At 35.1% G+C, this 24,948-nt stretch overlaps 1 protein-coding gene across 2 annotated transcripts in view; it reads left to right on the plus strand.

Annotated features, from left to right (window-relative positions):
• Nucleotides 1-387: 387 nt before the first annotated feature.
• The window catches only part of mib2 (E3 ubiquitin-protein ligase mind bomb 2), a 105,858-nt gene continuing 81,297 nt past the window's right edge, over nucleotides 388-24,948 (plus strand). Inside the window, exon 1 of one of the 2 annotated variants that reach the window (XM_076469529.1) lies at nucleotides 388-527. The gene's annotated coding sequence lies outside the window, so the exon portion shown is untranslated. Of the gene's footprint in view, nucleotides 528-617; nucleotides 739-24,948 lie in introns of those variants that run through there. The other variant, XM_076469531.1, reaches the window with a different exon arrangement.

The raw sequence follows: 24,948 nt of genomic DNA on the forward strand, positions 1-24,948 counted from the left end.
GCAGATAGAGGGTGAAAATGTACAGGGGTTGTATACATTAAGCACAGATAAGCCAATTTATCCATAGACAACGAAATACCCATAATTTCTGAAGGTGCAACATTTGGAACAACGAATGAATAAAGAGAAACATCTTGTTTTAATTTAAAAACATAGGCTACCATTGTCTTGAGAAAAACCTGTCCTGACGAAATATGATGTAACTGGAAAAATTATAAGAATTTTTCTAATAAGTATAAAACATATATATTACCCTGTGTAATAAAACTTATATCCATATTTGATAAGCACAATTGTGTTTTGTTTTTAATATATTAATTTGATTTGCTGTTGTTATTATAATTATCAATCGAAAATCCAGAATGTGCTACCATCTCGTGTAATGTTGTTTAGTAATTTATTGGTGACTTGCGAGATGAGTTTTACAAAGCATTAGTTAAGCCTAATACGCATATATTATTACTAGTAGTAATAATAATTTATTGACATATTATTTTGAGGAACATCGGAAATGATCTAAGTTAAAGGTTAGTTTATTTGCGTAAGTTTTATTTAGAGCAGAAGATACAGGTTAGCTGAAAATGAAATTGTGTGTACTACTACAGTACCAGCGAGTATTATGAATTGAATGTCGGTTATTATTACTGCTACTAATGTCAGCTAAATTTAACTACAACCTTACAATCGCAGATAATATCAGTATATTTGAAATGCTGCTACAGCTATTAGTCTATACTGGTTAGTATTTTGATATTATAGTGTGTCTAAGTTATTTTCAATTTCGTTATATGTACATTAATAATTGAGAAAATATTATTAACTTTATTAGTAATGCTACTCTTGTGGTGATGAAGCCTAAACAGTTAAGTAAAGACTTAAGTAGGCCCGGCATGGCCAAGCGTGTTAAGGCGTGCGATTCGTAATCTGAGGGTCGCGGGTTCGCATCCCCGTCGCGCCAAACATGTTCGCCCTCCCAGCCGTGAGGGCGTTATAATTCGACGGTCAATCCCACTATTCGTTGGTAAAAGAGTAGCCCAAGAGTTGGCGGTGGGTGGTGATGACTAGCTGCCTTCCCTCTAGTCTTACACTACTAAATTAGGGACGGCTAGCACAGATAGCCCTCGAAATTAAAAACAAAACAAAAAAAAGACTTAAATGCAAAAAGTAACTTAAAACTACGCTTAAAAGCTACAGTGTTAAACATGTATTTAATTTGAAATTAAGCTTACTTCATAACTGTTTGTTAAAATTAGAGTTTTTGTCTTTGTTTTTATCTAACCATAACTAAAATGTTATATTTTTCAATGTACCAATATTTGTGTACTAAATGATATCTTAAGAGAAAGTGGAATTGTGCAAAAAACTCGAAAATAGTACATAAATTGTTACTAATATTGATGCTACATAATCTCTTTCCCAATAATTTTGTAACAAATTCAACAAAAATAACCTGACAAATGGATACTGATTTCATATTCTGAATTTTTACTTTTTGTAAGTATAATTAAAATGCTGTATTAAGCTGAGATAAATAATAAGAGTTGCCATTCGCTATAATGCATCCATACAGTGAATTGTTCACCTAATGTTTCTGTAGATTAGAAAATGCAGTGGTTATTTTAATGATTATAAACATGCTCATTAGTCTTTTAAGGACTATTAGCAGGGAATATAAAAAGAAGGTAAATAGGGGAAAGGCTGTTCTGGTAGGTTTGAAAAGTTTATTAATTTTGCAAAAAAGAAAAAAAGTTGAAATTTTAGATTTGTACTTAATTACGTATAAAATATGTTTAATTGTTTGAATACTCTACTCATGCCAGTGACTATTCCAGTATGAAGCTGCATAATTGCAGAACAACATGCTGCTTGTTTTCTAAACAGGAAACAGCTTATTTTGTGAATAGATGCTGTAATTGTGCCATATAACATCAATACACCAGAATTCATCCAAGGAAAATTGTGGAACAGCACATGTATATAAGAGTACTGTGATTATTTCTTCCTACAAATGGTTGTGAAATTTTAAAAGGCTGAACAACCTGTGTCTAGCAGCAACTGAGTATAAAGGTCATAGTGAGAGGAGAAAATTGTTCACCTTACTTCTTGATTTTTGTTTTATATTTTGAGAAAAATAAGTTTAATAATTTATTTCTAAATAGTAATAATCTAGATGCATTAAGGTGGTTCTTAGCTACATCAGGCAAAATTGTTTTTTAAAATTATTTTACTCATGGCCTTTAATTTTTTGATATTGAGGTAAAACTTCTGCATGTGAAATACTTGTTTGAAGACATCAAGTTTTAGGGGTTGCACACTGACTTTAATGGTTTGATATATATCACAATCTAGGATGCTTTCATAACATAATAAATGGGAGAATTCTGGTGGCCTAAAAGCATAAGCACTTGGGTTCCCTATAAAAAAAGTATTAGCTACTCAAAGGCAGAGATATCATGGTTGGCAGTTGCTCATTGTTTCCCAAAAAGCATTGATCTCCTGGAATCGGGAAACCTCCTACGATGTTCTTTCACAACTTGAAGTAGATACTGGATTTGCTGTTCATCCCTTGTCAGGAGACAATTCTACTCTTCAGCGAGAGCAACTTCACACACTGCATGATCATTTTTGATAGTGAGGCTGTTGACAACTTTGAAAGTCTCCTTATAATCCTCTCTAGCTGGCCAAGTGTCTGGATCATGGTCTAGGAAGTCAGTAGACAGATGAAGCTTTTCAGAGAAGGATAGAAACCCTCTATTCACAAGATCACAGGGCTGAAGCTGCTGGATTGGCTGTCTGTCAGTTAGGAGCATCTTCTGTTTGTGCACCTTCCCTTGTTGCCCTTGCCCAAAGCTTCTTTGTAGAAGAGTACACAGATGGATCAAGAAAAGCAAGAGTCACCAGCTCCTCTGACAGGTACCATAGGGATGATGAGATCTTGTCTAGAGTAGCTTTTGATACAACTGTGTTGACAGGGCATTGACAGGCATGGAGAACCTTCAAAGGTTCAGGTCAATGTTTGGTGTTGATGCAGACAGAAGAGCTTCAATCCATGCCTTGAGGTAGATCTTAACTGTAAGGACACATCTGCTGAAGACCATTATTCTCCCTCTTTGTCAGTTTAAGCTAATCATGAAGAATCCAGGTTTTGAGTTAGTATATTACCTTGGACATCTACCTATCATGGTGCATGAGACCAAATGCTATAAAGTGGATACCTGTGGAGAAGTGGCTTCCATGAAGATCATTGAAAGCTCTGTATATTCCTGCTAGTCATCACAAAGGTCCTTTCTCTCTGTCAGTGACTTTTAAGCCACTAGCTCTGGGTCATTGATGAGATCAGCTATCTCCTTGCCATCAACTGTAGTTGAATATGAATTTCTGTCAATATGAGAACATAAGCATGTAACTTTTCCCCAGTATTAGCAGCTGTAGTGTCATATGACAATCCTATAACCTTCTCCTTCAGACCTCATTCATTAAGAGCTGCTATTACAGCTTGGCTTGTTCTGATCTTGTCTCATTTGCTAACTTGGCAACTTCCAGCAGCTGGAAGACCCTATTACCAGTAACAATAATTGGTAGATGGTCAATATATTAATTGGTTGTCAAGTTCCTGAGGAGTTTTTATCTCAGTAGACAATCAAAGGTGCATTATCTTGGAACTCAGCCTTCAGGGTTTCTGTGAGCATTTTCCGGTGATTCTCATGCATGCATTGAATGGAAAAGTGGTTGATGTTGAATTCTAAAGGATTTTGACCAGTTGAGCATACTGTTTTTGTTAGAACGTAAGTAGCAGCCCTGTCTTACAGTCTTGTCCTGTCAAAAGCCATAGACAGTGATTAAGATATTATGTTCTCTTTGGCCATGAGATGTTTTGAAAGACTGGCTCCTTCAACAGCAGAACCTTCCTCATCATTTGCATATTTATCTGTGCTACTGCTGGAAGATCACTCCAATTGCACTGTGTTTGAGGATGCTTGGCATCAGTTGGTCCCATTGTTCCTCTACAGCAGTGGTTCCCAACCTTTTTTATGCCCTGCACCCCTAAAAAATTTTAATATGTTCTTGCACCCCTCACAGTAATTATTTATTTAAGAATAAAGGTAAAGGTGGCCAAAACGTGTAATCTTGCACCCCCAAGGGATATGAGTACCCCTGGTTGGGAACCACTGCTTTATGGCCTTCTTCCTGTTGAGCAGTTGGGAATTTTTGGTCTTCTTGATTTATCATTATTGTGAGGGCATCAGAAGTAGTTATGTCAAACAAGTTGGACATTTCTACCTCAAAGCCATTCCCCTTTTGTGTCTGTGACTCTGATTTTCTCTTTTTTCTTTCTTCAAACTCTGATAAACTCTGTACAGCTTCTCTACTTTAGTAATTGCATTATCTTTGCAGATCATTAGAATTCTTGTACAGTTGTACTGTACACAATTAAAAACAACTTCAAAATCTGCAGTATATAGCAAGGTTAACTGGAATGGTCAGAATCACAAGTTTTGCAGTGGAGAATAAATAATTAACTTCAAACATTTGTTTAAGTCACACATGTAAAATTACATACAGACTCATACAGATAAATATTACGACTTGTTGCAACTCCCAAATTATTATATATTATATAGGCCTGTATAATAAAGTGATAAACTGTTCCCCCATGTCTTGAAAGGGGTGAAAAGAAAATTTATAGTGAGATACAAATAAATTTTGATAATAAATGAAAGACATAGTCCAAATGGCTACTTGCGATAATCATGTTTGTGCTTGAAATAATATAGAATATTTGTATCTCCGACGTCTATCAATAGTTTGAGTGTGGTGCTTCTACATACTGGGTACATGGGGGAATCCATAGTTACGTCATTAGTGCTTGTCAGCCAATCAGTGCTCGCGTAGACTGGTATTTCTCGTTCTTTAAGCGGCATTGAAACACCAATGCGATCGTTCACAAGATGGATAAAAAGAGACCTTGTTCACCACATTGTCTTGTTTCTGGCAAATCTAAAAGAACTAAAACTGTGAATCAAAAATTTAGGAAATAGTATAGTGCAAAATAACCGGTCATTACATCAAAGGTCAGTGACAGTCATGTTTTGTGCAGTTTGTCACATCGATTTTTCTGTGGCGCATGGTGGGATAAATGATTGTTCCAGACATATACAATCAGCATCTCACCAACAAAAGGCTGAAGCAAAGACATAAATGATGCAGATAATGACATTTATGAGTTACAACTCAGAATATGAAACCATAAATGCAGAAGTGATGTTCACGCAATTCTATGCAGACATATGGACAATGTTGTTATAACTCCCAACCATCCAGAGACATTCTCATGAAAGCAAAGGCTGCAATAGCTGTAAAAGTATTACAATAAGTGTCATAAACATGATATAAACTAGTCCTTACACAAAGGCTTTTTTTGCTTACTGTTTGTGCATGTTCAATGTTGTTTTACCAGTATGTTTGTCACTCTGAACTAAATAAAAGACATAATTTCAAAAGAGTTTTTTAAAATTTATTTATTAAATACACAAAACACAGTCATAAATGAGCAATCTATAGCAGTAATAAATAATAATAGTTGCAACAATAAACAGCTTAGATACATTGGTAAGGCCTAGTAGCCACAAATGATAATGGGCTCTGTCTACAATCATTACGCTCAGTCATTTGAAATAGTTGGCATCTCTGCAAACTCCATATGCAACCCCTAAATTTAGTTCAAATGATTCAAAATTTCACCACAAGGGTTTTTTTCATACATACAAAAAATTGTAATGGCTAAGAGCATGATCTTTCTAACTTTCAAGAACCACCTTAATGTATATAATGTATAGTAATTGAAATGTGACTGTATATTACAAAATACTGGTCCACTAAATCACAGGGAAGACTAAGTCAGTTTTATGTTACTGGATACTGACCTGAGTGCATGTGCACCATGTCAGTGCAAGCTATGCAATGTTAGGTAGGCACGAGTAGAAGGTCAATATAATGAAAAAATAAATATACATGTTCATATATAGTGTTATGAGACTTAGGCCACATAAACTGAACATTTGTATTTTCATGTTATAACATGTTATCATTCTAGCATGAAGAATCATAATTTGTGTTTACTCCCTAATATTTTTATGATGGTTACAAGGTTAGTTAAGTGACAGATTCCACATAGTTAGAGTATAGAAAATAACATAAAATATGATGTTTTGCTGAAAACAAATGTTTGAAATGTATTTAGGAGGTTTTAGAGTTTACACTAGTATTTGACATTTTTGTGACAAAAAATTGTTTCTTAATCATAACATGAAATCACTTTGCACTCAAGCTGGTAATGAAACAGGCTGTATTTTCAGAAACAGATCTCTAGTAAAAATATTTCATTAAACATCTGATGTTTTGTTTACAAAATACTTAAAATCTTTACTAAAAGAGTACCAAAGTTTATGAAGATACACATGCTGTATCAAAAGTTGTAGTGCAAATACTTAACATGTGCAAATGTGTACGTGAACTGTGTATATTATACTGAGCCCATTGTGAAAGGGTTAACCCATAATTGGCCTTGAATATTTGGCACAACATGGGTGCCTGGATAAGATAGTTTGTTTAAAGTACATGCACTATAGCTTTTGCTGCAGGGCTTCTTTCTCTTGCTGTTTATTCAGAATTAATACTTCAAAAATGTTCCTTCAGTTTCTTCACCATTAAGAGTTATTATTTTGCATGCAACCGCTATTGAATTTTCTGTGCATTCCACAAGTTTTGAACAAACTCTCACTCCTACACATGTATTGTTCAAGCCTAGGACATAACTATGGTAATGCTGTAGTCCTCTATCAATAGGAGAGTGACAGAACCTTCATATTCAGTTGCCTTTCTTCTGCACTACCCATGTTTAAATTTCTTTTTCTTGTGCTTATTTGTTACTAGTTGTTTTGATCAGGTACTTTTATTTAATGTTAAATTACTTTTACCCTTGTCCTCTTTTGTTTCATCTACTCAATTACAATTTTGTTTTCTGTAGCCACTACTTTATTTTTTGTGCTACTTCAAAGAAGACTGGAAGACTGGAAATACAAAAACTTCCCAAAGATCAGTCATTTCTCTTTTTTCCAACTGTGCCAACAGTGCCAGAGGAGGAACCTTATCTGTTTGTGGTGTTGACATTCAGTGAGATATACTTTTATCTCACTTAGTAAGAGTAAATGCCTGACATGTGATAGGTTTTGGATTTCATTCTGTGTTAAGGCATTAAGAATATTCTAGACATGTTACATTACCATGATTTGTGGTAAATCATGGTATGGTATGCTCACTGCTGATGCTTCTCAAACATAATGCTATTGCTGTTATGCATCAGGTAATTGGTTCCCTTCTTCCTACTTCTCCAGTTGAGTTTCCTCATCAATCTGGTCATCTTCATTTTGTCTTTATTCTGCTCCTTTGCTTTTACTTCACCTTTCATCCCTTAACTCTTATTTTTGTCATGACCAATTATATAGGTGGGGCGCACCTGTTTTTATATTTTTTTCCCTATGGAGATCTGTGAACATGCAACTATTTTAGGCCAAAAAATATTAATACTTTATCAGAAGAATGTTAACTACCTAGAAAACATTTGGTACCATGAACTGGGATTTTAACCTTTTCGTTTCATCATGACTTATTGTTTAGATGGGGTCCATCTGTTCTTAATTGTTTTCTTCTATGACTTCTGTTTCTTTCTTTGTGTTGTCTTAGTTTCTTTGTTTTGAGGATATCCTTGGTCTGGATGTTTTTTGTTCAGGTGTCTACCTCTCTTCTTCTTTCCTTGATTCATTGTGCTTTTACTCACAGCACTAATATTAGTGGGTGTTTCTGGTTATTGTGCTGAGACTTCTTGATAACAATATTCCTTTGATACTCTGGTATTCTTTGTCTTATTACTTCCACATGCTTTTCCCTTCCTACTGGGTGAGCCATAAAGACACTTGGTGATAACACTTTCTTATGGATGATTCTTGTCTCTGAAATCTTCTATGCTCACCTCTCTTCCATGTGCACTTATAGTCTTTCTTTATTAGTGATTCCTAAGTTTTGCAAGTTCTTTCTTTAGGTCTGTTTTTGCCTTTTGTAGTCCATCTCCTCTTTTTCCTAACCTATCCTCTTCTATCCTATCATCTGCCTGAAAATTTTCTTCATTTTTGTAAGAGATGGGTTCATTCATCTTTCATGTGTCTTATGTTATTGAAAAATCTTCATATATGTTCTCTTCCTGTGGGAAAGGTGCTTTTACTTTTATGGTATCTGGCTTCAGTAGGTTTTAAAAGATCTGTATCATATGTCCTGTGATCTTTTTATCTGCCCTTGTACCTTTCTGTTAATTTTTCTTTTCCTATCTGTTGTGGTAACTTGATTGTTCTAACATCACACTGAGTATTACACTTGCTCCTCTTCTTTATGTTTCAGTTTGGGAAGGGGGCGTATCTCAATAGCTCAAGAGCCTGGTGTCCAGAGAAGAGATCTATGCTTCTCAATATTTTGGCAATGTCTACAGGATTTGGGCATACTAAAATCTTTTGTTATGATCATCTCATTCATGATGATCTATTCAAACAATTCTTTGATCATTTTTTACATCATCTGCCAGAGAGACAACAACTCTCAGGACTTACACTTTACCTGATTTTTTGTCTCAGACCTATTTGTTTCAACAATTGCTGGTTAATTGTTATTATCCACATTTTTTACTTTGCACCCAGCACTGACTTCATTCTTTTTGCTGTCTTTTCTCCCTCTACTGACTTGTTATTATCTTCATCTGGACATTTGTCTTTGTCTCTTCCCATTCTCTATACCTTTGGACTTGTCCAGTTGTTCCCTGATCATTCCTTTTTTCTCTAGACTTGGACTACCAAGGATGGTGATAAGTTATTTTTCTCTCATCTCTCTCCCTTTATTATGCAATGATTCCTCTCTGATTGTCATTTTTGTCCCATTAAGGCTGTTTGTTGCTATCATGTTTGGACTATCCCATTTTGTAGACACTGCTATCACTTTTTTTTCCTTGTTACTTCCTCCTTTATTGGTTTATACTTTTCCACTTTAACTGGTTGGATTCATTAACCTGTATGTCTGCTTTTTCCTTTGTGAATGAATAAGACCAGCTGCTTTTTAACTTCACATTTCATTAAATTAGACATGTTATGTATTAATGGTGCATAAAAAAGTAATGCTTCTGAAGTTAACATTTTCATTCCCTAAAAATGTATTTCAAATGGATACACCACTTCTCATCCTTCCTTTCCATTTCTGGTGCATTTTTGTTTTGCCTTACTAAGAATGAACCTGTGATCATCTATTAATGTTTACATATATTATTGCACATAGAGGTTGTGTCACACTCCTATGAATCATGAGCTACAGTATTATGACAGTTAGATCATAAGCTGGTGTAGTACATGGTGACGTATAGGGTGAGAGTGTTTTCAAGACTTATTGCATGCACAGCACACATTCTTTGTGTAGAGAGGTAAGTATCTATCAGAAACTTTGTACTGTACCATCTTGAAACTTCCTAGGTAAAGGTGAGAAGATATTTCACACCAAGATAATGCTTCGTCTTCATCATTTCACTGTAGCTCTGTCTTATACTTTTAAACAAGGACATCTTTGTGATCTGCCAATGCATTATAAGCCTTACTTTGCAAATGGATTTAATTATTAGTTCTAAATCTTTCTTTTCTGTACCCTTGAAATATCAGGGTGTTCTGTTTTGCTTTGCTTGAGGCTATAATTTCCCTTATCACCTTTTAGCTATTACTTGCTGTTACAGGTACAGCATGCTAATCATGCTGAAATATTGGGTGGCAGAACAAGTTGCAGTTAGCAGCTTGTCCATTATCTGTGTATTACACCAAGTTCCTCTATGATTCAAGATCATCTCAGCATTTTACCTCCCAGCTGAAAGAGGCTTACAGTGCCCCAAGATTCATCTACTTCACCATTTGGTGTTTGTCTTCTCACCTACAAGCAAGATCGCTACTGATGCCAAATATTATGCACCAGCAGTTCATGCAACCTGACATTCATATTCACAGGGTATCTTTGACTAAAGCTGTTGTCAGATTACAATGGATGGTAAAGGTATGGGAGGCATTTGTGGACCAACTTACTTGATCACAGACTTGCCAGATGTCACATCTCTGTGATGATTCTCTTTCATTGGGATTCATTCTCAGAGGAGGAGAATAAATAGCCGTGTAGGGTACACCATATAACATCAGGTTTTCTTCCCGAGTTGTTGGATGAAATATGAAAGAGTAATAAATCTTTTGCAACATTGGTGAAAGTCCATTGTTCAGAAGAAGAAGTATCCAAGACTTGACAACAATCTCAGAACACTATCTTCCTTCAGCAAGCAGCTTGTCTGAAATTTATAAAAAATGCTATTTTAATTGACATAAAAAACCTTTTTATACTCAACACAAGAAGAGGATTAAAGGGTACTACACATATCAATAGAAAACTTCACAGTAACATATACTGTGGTGGTGACCCCAACATTTTTTTCTTTTCTATCCATTATAGTATATTCAGGTAAAATCCAGTATTCTAAGAACAATGGAGTACGTCCATGTGACTTACCATTAGAGGAAACCGCTGTCTACTTTCTTGGACAATGTGCAACATTACAACCACCAGTGATGTCGAGAAACCCACTTGTTGAGAAATTTATATGCAAAAACGGCTCGTTTGGGTTGAGAAAATATTTTACATAGAAGAGCGAACAACGTTTCGACCTTCTTTGGTCATCGTCAGGTTCACAAAGAAAGAGGTAACTGACTGGAAGCTGACCACATGTTTGAAAGGGGTTGTGTAACTGAGTGTCGGAATGTAGAGGGCAGTGTTAGATGTTTGAATATATAATTTTATTATTTTATTATATTAATATAGGTATAAAGGTGTTCCTTTATATTGGTTTATTTTGGGTTTAAGTTGTTATATAAGTAAGGCTTCTTTAATTTTGCATTTGTTTATGTTTGTTTCTTTATTTAGTATTTGAGTGTTTTCTATGGTTATGTTGTGTTTATTTGACTTGCAGTGTTCAAAAATGTGTGAAGGTGACTTTTTATGTTCTTTGAATCTGGTTTCCATTTTTCTACTTGTTTCTCCAATATAGAAGTCGTGGCAGTTATCACATTGTATTTTGTAAATAATGTTGGTGTGGTGTTTGTCACTGTAGTTTTTACATAGTATAGATCTCAGTTTTGTGCCTGGTTTTTGAACAAATTTGGTATTAACTGGAATGTCATATTTTGTTACTAGTTTTTGCCAAATGTTGGTTATTTGTTTGCTGATGTCAGGAATATATGGTACACAGCAGTATATGGTTTCGTGATTTTTTGATTCGTGAGATATATTTACTTTAGTTGATTGATTTTGCTTTCTGTTTAGGTGTGTGCGTATAATGTTTTCTACGGTTTGTGGAGGAAACTTATTGATGTTGATGAAGTATTGTTTTATTTTGTCTAATTCATCGTTAATTTTATCTGGTGAGCATAGTTTTATGGCTGTGTTTATTTGGTTTCTTAGTATGTTGAGTTTTTGTTTTGTTTCATGTGCTGAGTCCCAAGGAATGTATAGTCCAGTATGGACAAGTATTACAAGAACCGACACACAATTCAAAACAGAAATCCATCGAAAAATCACCCATAAATGTTTTTCTACACACACACACATCCTTATTTTATACATATTAACTTATTGAGAATTCACAAATTTCAAATGTTACATCTGTGATTGTTTATTAGAGGCTTGGTTGGAGTGGTTCATTACATAAATGAGAGAATGACAATTTTGTTAAGGGCTGTAGTTAACTTTAACCTATCATTCAAAGAATACATACAAATTTGTGAACATTAACTCTTAAATGGCAATCATCATCAATTGATGTTGTTACCTACAACATTCCCACTGTTTAAGGGTTAATACTTATGACTAAAGGGTGTGTAACTCATGTATAATAATGTAATATTATAATAATTTAGTTTTGAATGATGAAAAATATCTTGCTTTAATTTTGTTATATCATTTTTAATCTACATTAAAATAGACAATTATGAAATATTACTTAAAATTAAATACCTTTAATAACAAAAGATGTGCACTGTTCATGAAATAGTTGTCATCATTTTCAGACCCTTATGTAGAATTTTTAAAAGGGGATGTTTTAATTTGTGGCATCAAATGCCAATATATTGTAGGAAACATAATCAGCATGCAAAGATATTAATGCTTTGAAGTTTGGGAGCATACGACTGTTTTAAGCCAAAAAATGCCAGTTCTTCCTCAAAAGAATGTAGACGATGCGGGAAACATTAAATACCATAAGCAGCTGCAGTGTAGCTATATAAGCATAATTTGTTTGCATCATAATACCAATGAGTTTGTCTGGATCTCTCTAACCCTCTCTGTGTACATTCTTGATTTTAGATTATACTGTGATACAATCTTGATTCTAAGTATTACAGTGAGATCACTTACATGGCTGAATGAGCTTATCTCTGAAAAAAATATATACACTGCTGGTCAAAATCTTAATGCCAATGAACATAAAAAAAAATATGCATTTTGCATTGTTAGACTCAACCACTTATTTGAGTAGAGCTTCAAAAGATAAAAATAAGAAAAGGGAAAATAAAAACTTTTTTAGCATTGAATAGGGAAAATGTGAACACTGAAATTAGCCTAAATACTAGTTGGTCAAAAGTTTAAGACCATACTGAAATGAAGCATTAATTGGTAAACACATAATGAAATTTAGTCAGTTGTGTTTAAGCATTAGCGTTGTCAACATCTCCCACTGACACCTCCTGTGTTACATTGGGTAAAAACATGGCCATGACTAAAAAGTTGACAGAGTTTGAACGTGGCAGAACTGTTGAACTGCAAAAGCAAAGTCTCTTTCAACGTTCCATCTTTGGTGAGATTGGGCATTGTAAAACTGCTGTTGCAAATTTCTCAAAAGACCCTGAGGGATACAGAACGAAAATTTCAAGTGGTTGCCCCAAGAAAATTTTGCTGGTGTTGAGTAGGAGGATTTGACAGGTTGTCTAGCAAAACCCCAGCTGATTTTGAACCAGATTAAGACCCTTATGGACACAGAATGTAACTCAAGAACAATAAGACAGTATCTACGAGAGAAAGGCTTTAAAAACCATAAACGTCTTCCATGGCCATGCCTCCTTCCACACCACGAAACAGCTCAGTTAAACTATGCTGAAAATCACCAAACATGGGATGTAGAAAAGTGGAAGAAGGCTTTGTTCTCTAATGAGAAAAAATTTAACCTTAAGATTTTGGTCAGCAGTGTATATAGAAGAGAGAGAGAGAGTAGAACTGGGTGATTAATGGTATTTGGAAATTGATTTACTGACAGCCAAATTATATTTGATTAGTTTATTGCTACATTGCTCCTCAAACCATGGTATATACAATTAAGAAAAAAAAAAAAAAAGGTTTGTAGTCAGTGCTGCCATGCAGTTGCCTTCTCTCTAATCAGCAGTTAAAAAGTAGTGACATACAGCTTAGTATCTTTGCAATAACAAATACTTGGCAAGCAAGATTGACAACTATATTTTATTAGGTAGTTTTTGAAATTATCAGAAACCGTAATAATTGGAAACACAATTTGTGATTAATTGTTTTTCTTGTAGTTTCAACTAACTGGTTTATATGACACTAATCAATGTAACTGGACTCGTAGGAAAAGGACTATATCTATCAGTCGATTAAATCACCAAGATCCAATATATAGTGCATCAGCATTACAGTTACAAAACAAATTAACAGTACAGTTCATCAGTTATAATTAAATTATTAAGCTGCTGCCTGTTGCTGCAAAAATGTGTTCTGCAAAGGATATATGAAAAAAAGTTGTTGAAAATGAACAGTTTAATAGTAGGGATGTCTTTGAATACATTAAGAGAAAACAAAATATTAGACAATCTAGGGCCTTTAGGGGATGATAAAAGTCTTATATTTGATGACTGTGTGATGGCTGGGTTATTAAATTCTACTTTGTCAATTTTTCTGATGAATGATTAAGAAATATTCTTCATTATGAGTGGTTGCTGGGTAGAAGCAATAGTTAGAAAGTCTGTCACATTAATCATAAGCTTATTAAGAAAATATTGTGAAGTGAAAGGAATGATAAAGTTCTTGGGCCACATAATATTTTTAAGGATGTGCCCTCCATGGTACAGCTGTATGTATGTGGAGTTATACTGCTGTAAACTGGTTTATAGTCCTTTGTGTAGCCTTGTGCTTAATAAGAAACAAACTTTATGTTTAGAAAGTTGAGGATTAGAATGTAAGTCACTTGCCATTATTGTAAGTAAGATCTTCAATAGTAGGTCTTTGTCAATGGAATGGAAATTTGCTAATACTTATCCTCTTTACAAGGGATGTGATGAAATTGCACTAGTAATTACACAATGTAACACAAATTTTGTTCCTGGATAGCATGTGTTATTTCTTAATTGCTTATGTTGTAAAAGTACAGAAAATGGCCATTATTCTCTTCAAACTTTAATTTTGTGATCTGGATAATGAAATTTAGAAATTAACCTATTTTCTATGTAAAAATGGGCAAATTTGCACATTTTCATTTACATAAGATCTGAATAAAACAACATATGAATCAAGATTTACGTGTATTTATATTAAAGTTATACAAAAATGTTTAGAAGTGTATAGTTTTTCAAGATTTGAGATTTTAACATAAATCATCTTCACGAATCATCTCCCAAATATAGTCTCCCATCATGTTTTCGTTATACACTTCTTGGTAGTCGCATTCAAAGTCCAGTATATCTTGGTGGAAGCACTCGCTTTGTTCCTCTGAGTATGCTCTTGTGTTCTCCTTGAATTTATCAAGATGAGTGTCAAGAATATGGATTTTCAGGGACATCCTGCAGCCCATTTTGCCATAGTTCTCACTAGAGCCTCAACTAGTTCCATGTAATTTTTGGCCTTTTGATTGCTCAAGAAGCCCCGAACCACTGCGATAAAGCTGCCCCAAGCTTTTTTTCTTTTGTACTGAGCTTCTTTGGGAATTTTGTGCACTCCAGGATCTCTGTTTGCGGTCCAACAAAGACACCAGCTTTGGACTTTGCCTCAAACAACTTACGGAAGAAGTCTCAAAGGTACTTGAAGGCTGCAGACTCCTTATCAAGAGCTGTGACAAATTGTTTCATAAGACCCAATTTTATGTGCAGTGCAACACCTTCTGGAGGTCCACTAGTGGCTCACACTTGATATTGTGCCTTCCCACAGAGAACTTGGTCCATTGTGGCCAGTGCTTCCAGTTGTTGTGCACTGATGTGTCTCTACTGTCCCAAAGGCAACGATAACAGGGAAACTTGGTAAAGCCTCATTGGAGACCCATCAGAAATACTACCATTTTGAAATCTCTGATAACCTCCCAGCCACACTTATCATACTTCAAGGCTTTTAGCAAGGTCTTGATGATGTTGTATTCCTCTTTGAGGTGCACCGAATGAGCCAGAGTAAGAGACAGATACTTATTTCTGTTATGGAGCAGCACAACTTTGAGGCTTCTGGATGAGTTATCAATGAAAAAGTGCCACTTGTTCAGGTTACAGGCAATTCCAATTGCCTCACACATACCAGATACATTGTGGCAGAAGCAGAGCCCATTTTGACGAGTGAAGAAGCTTGAAAAATGTCGGTGATACTTCCTCTGACTTGCGACTTGCACACTTTTATCTAACAAATCTTACTTCTTGAACCTAAATGTCAAAAGCTCAGCATTCAACTTTGTTAGATCAAGATCTCTGATCAAGTCATTGAGGTCTTGGAACTGAATCCACCTGGAATGTTCTGGAAAATGGGTGAATTTGAAAATTTCATTACCCAGGTCACAAAAGCAAAGTTTGAAGAGAAAAATAGGTATTTTCCATTTACTTTAGGCATAAGCAATTTGGAAATAACACTGTCTGCCCAGTAACAAGAAAAAGTAAAAATGTTGTGTTATAGGCCTTTTAGTGATACATCAGTGTTGGAAAAGTTTTGACAATTTAATAAAAGATGATTTGTAAAGTTGTTTAAGGAAGTTCAAATCTCTAAGTATCCAGCATTATTTAATTAGAGGAAAATTTTGCCTTACTAATATTTTGTCCCAGGGAAGGTTCTGTTATTTCAGTTTACCTCTTCTGGATGTAAACATTCACTCACGTGTTTGCCATGCATGATGATCTATGAAGGGGAAGAGAGGATCATGGTAGTTGAGGGGTTCAACCCTAACACACCACTTTGGCCTTGAATTCCTGTAGATGGGCAGCCTTGGGGTGGTCCCCTAGGGTCAGCCAAGTATCAGTGTTGGATGTTCTCAACATGTGTTGTGGACATTGTACCTGATGCTGGAGTTTGGGTATAGTTCTCATGAAACCCTGGCATTGCTGAAGTGTTCTTGTGTGGCATTGTAGTGTCTCCCATCATAAGGCTTCATGGTGAGGTGGGGTCAGTGGGTGCCAAAACATTCTTTTTTTGTATTATGGATACCAAGATAGTGAAAACACAGTACACAGGTGAACAACCATGTCTTGAAGAATCTGAACATCATTTTTCAACATATGTAACACTTGTACCTCTTTTTTTTTTTATATTACATTCTTTTCCATACAAACCTTTAGAGCAAATGTCTCCCTTTTTTATTCAGAAAGGACTAGAGGGACATGCTGGCTCTCCAGAGGCAGTCAAAAGCTTTGCTATGGTGAAATATTGATAGAAACATTCCACATCTTAACACAGTGAACTCCTCTTACATTCAGAGGCAATTGGAGATATACCTATTGAAGTTACTCCCCATGCTACTTTGAAATAATCACAGGGAGTTACTGTTGAGAGGGATTTGAAGAACATCCTCGAGTTGGAGATTCTTGCTGGTTTCTCCACTCAAAGAGTTTCTGCAGTGAGGCATATCTCCAATTGGAAAAATGGAATTATAATTCTGACTAATGTTCTCATTTTAACACTTGCATCACCTTGCTACCTACCACCATAAAGGCAGGTTATCTTAAGTTCAAGGTATTGTCATGCATTCCAAACCCTCCACCTTTTTAGCCATCAAGACATGGGCAGAGTGATCACCTCTCTCCTTTCAAACTGATTATCTTTATGACCATAAGTGCCCCTTTACACTGGTGGAACTCAAACTGGCCCTTCAACAATATGGCAGAACATCAGTTGGATGTGATGATATACACTATAAGATGCTGCGTCATCTATTTCCAGCTTCTTTTGCTATTCTTTTGATTGTTTTTAATCAGATCTGACAGGAGAATGTTTTTCCTGATGCTTGGTGCCAGGCTATTGTCCTACATTTCTCTAAGCCTGGGAAGGATCACAAGATTCCTTCAAAGTACCATACAGTTGTTTTGACGAGCTGTCTCTGTAAGATCTTAGAGAGGATGGTTAATGCTCCTCTTGTTTGGTTCCTTCAACTTGAAACGTCAATCAGAGAAGTCTTTCTCAATTTATAACATTTTGTATCAATATTCTTTGACATTGTGAAGGCTTATGATATTAGATGGAGGTATGACATTTTGCGATACCTCCATTTATAGGGGTTATGTGGTCATTTGTCCATTTTTATTAAAACTTTTTTAATGGACAGGAAATTCCAAGTTCATGTGGGTTTGACACTTTCCCATTATTTTCTACAGGCACTTGGAGTCCTTCATGGCTGTGTTTTGAGTGTCACACTTTTTGGTATAATGATTAATGCCATCACTGAACACCTCCCTCTTACTGTTGTAACGGGCTCTATGTCGATGACTTTCACATCTCACATCAGTCATTGAACATGAGGTATATTGAGCGGCAGCTATAGACTACCCTCAGTTGTTTACTGAAGTGAACCACAACAAACGATTTTAACTTCTCTCTCTCTAAAACTGTTTGCATGCACTTATGCTGCCAACAAGGTATTCACACTGATCCTGAACTTTGTATTGGTAAAGTTGTGCTGTCTACAGTCCCTGAGACAAAGTTATTTGGGCTTATCTTTGACCATAAGCTGACCTTTATACCACAGACAGCTATGAGTCAAATATACAAGAGCACTGAATATCCTCCATGTTCTCTCTTCCACCATTTGGGAAATGAATTGATCTTCTATGCTAAATATATATCGTGCTCTTGTTCAATCAAAACTATACTATTGGTCACTGATCTATGGCTCTACCAGGACCTTGGCCTTGAAGATGCTGAACCCCATTCATCATCAGGGACTTCAGCTCTGCATCAGGGCTTTCAACACTTCCAGTTTATACACACAGTCTCTTGAATTCCCTCTATACCTCTGCAGTTTGCAACTTTCCTATATGCTTCAGAACTTTGATCATTACCACAGCATTTCACCTGGGGTTGTGGTTTATTTCTTCAGTGGGCCATGCTTTTTCAGAACAGTCAAGCTGCCATTGTTCCTTTTGCCCTTTGTATCCAGGTGCAGTTGGATGAATTTAGTCTGTTCTTGGATAACACTGCTGTATCCATTGGTTGGTCCATCCCACCATGGCTTATTGCAATCCCCAAATGTGACCTTTCTTTAAATCATCTGAGAAAAGCAGATACTCCCTATTGAAAGTACCATCTTCAATTTGCTGAACATTTTTCGAAAAAAAAATCCATTCCTATTTATATGGATATTTTGAAGTCAGGTGACTCTGTGGGCTCTGCCATGGTTTGTTGTGGTTCTCTGGTTGTGCACAGAATACCTTCTACAGTTTTTGTGTTCACTGCTGAACTGCATGCTATTTCTCTTACCTTGGATCAGATAGAAGCTAAGCAGTACTTAAATTGCACTATTTGTACTGACTCACTTTGTTCTCACCTCGCACTGGAATTGCTTCACATTAGTACTCACCCTGTTCTTGCTGATATTCAAAACTGACTGGCCCATTTCTCTTTAACATCTACTTCTGTCCAGTTTTTCTGGATGCCAGATCATGTTGGTATTTGCAGGAACAGGCTCACCGACACCACAGCTAAATCTGTCTGCTCTGGCACTATTACTGCTGTGCCTGTTCCGTACATGGACTATGATCCTGTTTTCAAGGCTTGGCTCTTGGAGTGAACAACATGAAAACAAGCTCTTCCAAATAAAACTTCTATTGGACTTTGGCCATCTTGCTTCCATAAGGATCGGAAAGAGGAAGTTGTTCTAACTAGACGATGCATTGGTCACAGTTTTTTGACTCCTCGTTTTTTTTATCTGGGACTGATGCACCAATGTGTTGTCTGTGTGACACTCAGGTCACAATAAGCCACATTTTACTGTCTTGCCATCATTGCAACTCTGAATAACAGCACCATTTTGAAAATGCTTTGTCCCAGAGTTTATCTATAATGTTAGTGTTATTGGTGATGGTGAAGCTGTCCACCTTACAAATGGTTTTAGTTTTTAATCTTTTTAATGTTATTTAATTTTTTAAATTCATACATTAGACATTTCTTTGATGTGATTACTTTTTCAGAATTAAAGTACAACTAGTTCAATTTGAAATTAGAAAATGGCTGTTATGTCAAATAACTCGAAACCAAGACTGGAAAGGCGAACTTCAGGTGACTAATGCTGATGTTTGAACTTACCCATTAGTCATCCTGGCAAGTTATGATAAGTAAAATTATGCTACAGAAAGTCCTTTACAACTTGTATTACTGTAGTTTCATTCTTACTGCTGTAAACTAGATGTAAAAATTGGATTTAATGCTATTTATGTTTTTAATTCAAAAATTAAAATTTGGTTTGTTTTACCTTGATTCCATTTTATGAATTTTAATAATTTTACTTTAATTTTAACGTTTTACCAGATGGTGCAGATAGCCTAGTTGCTTTGCGGCATAAAACACCAAATCAACCAACCAACCTACTAATATTTTGATATGTTTTGAAGAGATTATTTGTTATGTAAAAGAGTGTGTGTGGATTTTGTGAAAGCAGTTGCAAGATATAATATAAAAGGTATCTTGTCATACATCTCTGTAGGTTTGTTGGATATATAAAAGTAGTGCTAGATGGAATAAAGCAAAGGGTTTTTGTACATGGAGTTCATTCAAATTTGGTTCAAGTCACAAGTGGAGTAATTTGGAGCTTAGTGTTGAGACTTGTTTATTTTAGTATACATCAGCCAGTGGCATAGATGAAGGAATAATTTTTAGGTGTTGCTGGCTGTGAAGACTCTGCTGCACTTTACAAAAGGATTATTTTGTGAGTTGAGTGAGTAAATGGCAGATGACTTTTAATTATAATAAATGTTTGGTAATGCATGCAGTATATCAAAATACAAGTTATAACTTTAATATGAATAACCATGTTAGTGTTATGAAAGAAAAGGCTTTTGATGTTCTAATGAATTATTTTATTAAGCCTTCCAGACAAGTGCTGTAGTAGTATGGCATAGCAAGTATGATATTTAGGTTGTGTATACAGAGATACAGAATACATGTCTAAAGAGGCTACAACTTCATTGTATAGGTTACTAATTAGGCCACAGCTAGAGTATTGTTTTAAGCCTGGACTCCTTATCATAGGAAGGATATTGAATTGCTGGACTTTTAATTATAATAAATGTTTGGTAATGCATGCAGTATATCAAAATACAAGTTATAACTTTAATATGAATAACCATGTTAGTGTTATAAAAGAAAAGGCTTTTGATGTTCTAATGAATTATTTTATTAAGCCTTCCAGACAAGTGCTGTAGTAGTATGGCATAGCAAGTATGATATTTAGGTTGTGTATACAGAGATACAGAATACATGTCTATAGAGGCTACAACTTCATTGTATAGGTTACTAATTAGGCCACAGCTAGAGTATTGTTTTAAGCCTGGACTCCTTATCATAGGAAGGATATTGAATTGCTGGATGATCCATGGAATGGAGAGGTTCTAATAAAAGAACAGATTAAGATCTCTGACATTGTTTACTCTTGGAAAAAAAGAAGAGCTAGAAAAAATATGAGGTCATTAAGATTGTTAAAGGAACCTACAGTTTTGTTGCATCATCTTTTTTTGTAATTAATGGTGAGATTGTTAGGATTAGGGTACAAGTTGGGTAGAAGTCACTTTCAGTTAAGACAGTGCTATATTTTTAACAGGATGGTTGGTTTTTTGGGAATGAGTTGCCTTTAGATATGGTGGATGCAATAAATTTAAAACCATTTAAGGTAAGTTTTGAGAAATATTTGAATGATAAGGTGTGACTTTAAATGCTCAATTTTTATTTTAAATGCCAGTGAATGGGATAGCATAGATAGGCTAATGGGCCTGTTGTCGTCCTCAAATTATATATGTTATTTGGGGCTGTAGGTACCCTGTAAGATTGAGGGTCGCATTTCACTATTTGGTCTGATGGACCCCATGAGTAGATTGTGAATGCTTTTGATCAGCAGCCTATCTTCTAGTCTGTTAGTCCAAAATTAAGGATGATCATTTGCAGATGCCTCTTTGTGTAGTTTGTAGCAAAATTCTGAAACAAAAATGAGTCATCAATTTAGAGGGATACCAATACTGACACAGAGTCTGTTAATTTTGTGTGTATTTTTAAATTTCAGTCATATCTTCAGTCAAGTTGACAGCAGTGTTCTGGAATTTTAGTCTAGATTTAGTTAGGAGGAGCCTAACTTATTTAATTTTTAGTTGTGTCATAGTTTCTGTTCATTATTTTAGTAGTAGTTTAAATGCTGGCAAACAGCCGTATCATTTCATACACAAAAGAAAATATATAATCAAATCATAAAATAAAGTTTTACTGCAGTTACATCTTTCCTTTTCCACTCTCATACTGATTGCTTAATATTATTAAAAAGTTGATCTTTCATAAGAGTTTGTACTTCTAATTATTATGTAGAACTGTGATAACACAATTTTGTCTAGAACAGTAGTGTAATATGGTAATAACAAATTAAAAGTACTATCATGTAATTGTGACTGCAGAGTTACAGTATGTGTTAGTTTATGACAATAGAGTAGGATGTGTAAGAAATTATTAACATATAAACCAAAGCATTTGTTCCAAAGGCTCTGGTTAGTTTTTTGTTGCTTTTTTTTAGTTTTTATATATGTATAAGAAATATTAGTACTCTGATTATTACTTGCTGAGAAAAAGAAAATTCAGATGCAATACATTATCTCTTTTCACATAAGAAGCTGTTCTTGTTCAGTTCTGTCCTCTATTTGCAAAAATGTTCATACATGGAATGGACTGATTTATCTGTCTCGCAGTCAAAGCATCAAGCAACAACCCTTTACTAAAAAGAGTGCAACATACTCTCTTAATGCATTTGTCTTCCCCTCTTCAATTCTACCCAACTATAACTTCTTGTTTGGCAGTATTCTTAAATTTTGGTTTATGCTCTCTTCAAATATTTTATTTTAATATTTTTCTGAACCTTTGTATTTATTTCTCTCAAACAAGTTTTTCATCATTCTACAATAGTGTTTTATTGTGTAACAAAGAGCAAGCTTGATTTTCTCTTTCTTTCCTTCATGTAGGGACATTTGTTAACTTCAGTCCTTTCCATTCAAACATGATTTCTTTATTTTTTTACCATCTATTATTAATAGGGACTTAAGGTTAGATATTTCTCTTTACTGGTCAGTTGTTTTGGATTTCCTCCTACAGATTTAGTATCACATTCACTTTTTAGTTGCATCTGTTTTTTTCATTCCAAGATTTTGTCATGTTTTACATGTCTGGCAGCTTCTTTTCCTGTGGGTTTTCTCCATTCATACTGTATGCTCATTGCTTATTGAGATTCTAGGTTAATCTGTCCTATTTGAATCAGTTCTTGATCTTACCCATTTTCATGTGTAGTATTTTATCTCATTTGTGAAAGTTATTTTTGCATGTTTGGGAATGCCAACAGTACATGTTCTTATTTCCTATTGCTCGGGATGCTATATTGGCTTTTTTTTTCACCATGTGGTTTTGTCCAAATTTTATGCTTTGCCTTTTGGACTTGTTACTTGTTCTCTTTCCTTTTATGGGATGACATGCATTTTATCTGGTTTCCACATTGTGGGGGAATTTATTTACCCCATTCATTGAATGGTTATCTTCAGTTAGCTTCTTTCTTTGTATACTGCATTTACAGTAGCTTGGGAAGTTAGATTTTTCCAGTTGGATATATTATTTTTGTTCTATATATCACATTTAAGTTTCTTTTGGGTGGGATTTTTAAACACCCTTCATCCATTTTTCTTCTTGAATGCATTTGATGGAATTTTCTGTTATCCAATCTGTTTGTTTGATTTTCCTCTTAATTTGCATCCTTCCCTATTTATGTATATGCATTGACAGATTATCACATCACCTATATCAAGTTTACCACTTCCTCCTCTTTTTTTTTATTATTTCTCTTCCAGATATTGGGGATGTGGTTCATTCAGTTGGAGGCTTCAACACTGGTCTACAGAATAATGTTATCACCCTCACATTGCTACCAGTCCAATGTGCTTTCATTCATTCTTTTCCTTTTGTCTGGATTTGACTAATGTTCCAGGTTGTTTTGTCTTCATTGCTAATTGATGTTCCAGACTCATCATACTTTCTGCCAAGAAGTGATTTCTCAGTCCTCAAAAATATTTGGTGGCTTTTCATCCTGTGGGGTACTTTTCCATGTGAAATTTTGAATATTTTATTAATTTCATGTTACCACGTTTGTTTTTGGTCTGTAGTTCATCATCCACATAATATGGCAGTCAGTATATTTAGACAGGATTAGATCTAGTTCATAAATTTAGTTTTCCTCATTTCGTGAGTCTTCTTCCAGAACTGTTTGTTCATCTGTGTCAGTCTGGTCAGGTCTTTTTGATTGATCCTTCTTGGCTGGCACAGGTCTGCTTCCCTCAACTGTTTTGGCTTGATATATTCTTTTTGTTGAGGGTTGATTTTATTAACCTACATTTGGGGGGCTTATGTGGTATATAGTTTTTTTGCTACTTTTTATTTCTTGCCATCTTCAATGTCATGATGACTTAACAGTTATTCCATGGCCACTTCACTCTCACTATTAAGATGGGATGTTCTGCAATATCACTTGTAGCTCTGTCCTTGTAATATGTTTGTTTTATTAGTTTTCCCATCCCAGATTGTATTTATCAATGGACTACATGGATAAAGCAGAAGGAAAGCAGCTGCTCATTCCTGCCATGCCTTTTATTGAATAAATTGGTATGATCTGCTTTTCAAAATAGGTTTTACAGTCATCTGTTGCATTTTCTGAGATGTTTTTGTTCCTCCAGACTTTCCACTTGTATTTTCATCTTCCCTTTCTTCTGGTGGTGCTTTTACTGCCTTCCAGTTCCATGCCTCTGAGGTAGTGGACCATAGAAACATCCTTCTGAATGATATAATGAGAAATATATATATAAATGAAACCATTCGATTGTGAGAGTGGGCAGTTCCATGCCTCTGAGGTAGTGGACCATAGAAACATCCTTCTGAATGAGATAATGAGAAATATATATATAAATGAAACCATTCGATTGTGAGAGTGGGGTGGTGGTGTTCTGCTGATGTAGCATTGAAGTAATCAAAATTGCAATTCTCCCCCTTTGATTGAGTTTGTTCATCCTATCCTCACATGGATGTTGGTTCTCAGTGGCTGGATTTTGGATTTAGACCTAAACCAATGTATTACAGATTTCTCTATTCCCTCACTGACTTGTATTTTTGTCACTCCATTTGTATTGTGGGATTAATATGGTTCTTCCTCTTCCACTATTCCTTGATGTTCTTATTATTCTGAAGATGTTAACTGTGCTTGGGGTGGTTCCTGTTAGTCATCAGTTCCTGAAGAAGCTAAGCTTTGCTGATTTATATTTGTCATTCTCTATTGAAAGAGTTATATAATTTTCTTCAAACTAAGCATGT

The sequence above is a fragment of the Tachypleus tridentatus genome, chromosome 12 (assembly GCF_004210375.1).
Source record: "Tachypleus tridentatus isolate NWPU-2018 chromosome 12, ASM421037v1, whole genome shotgun sequence".
In the NCBI taxonomy this organism is placed as follows: Eukaryota; Metazoa; Arthropoda; class Merostomata; order Xiphosura; family Limulidae; genus Tachypleus; species Tachypleus tridentatus.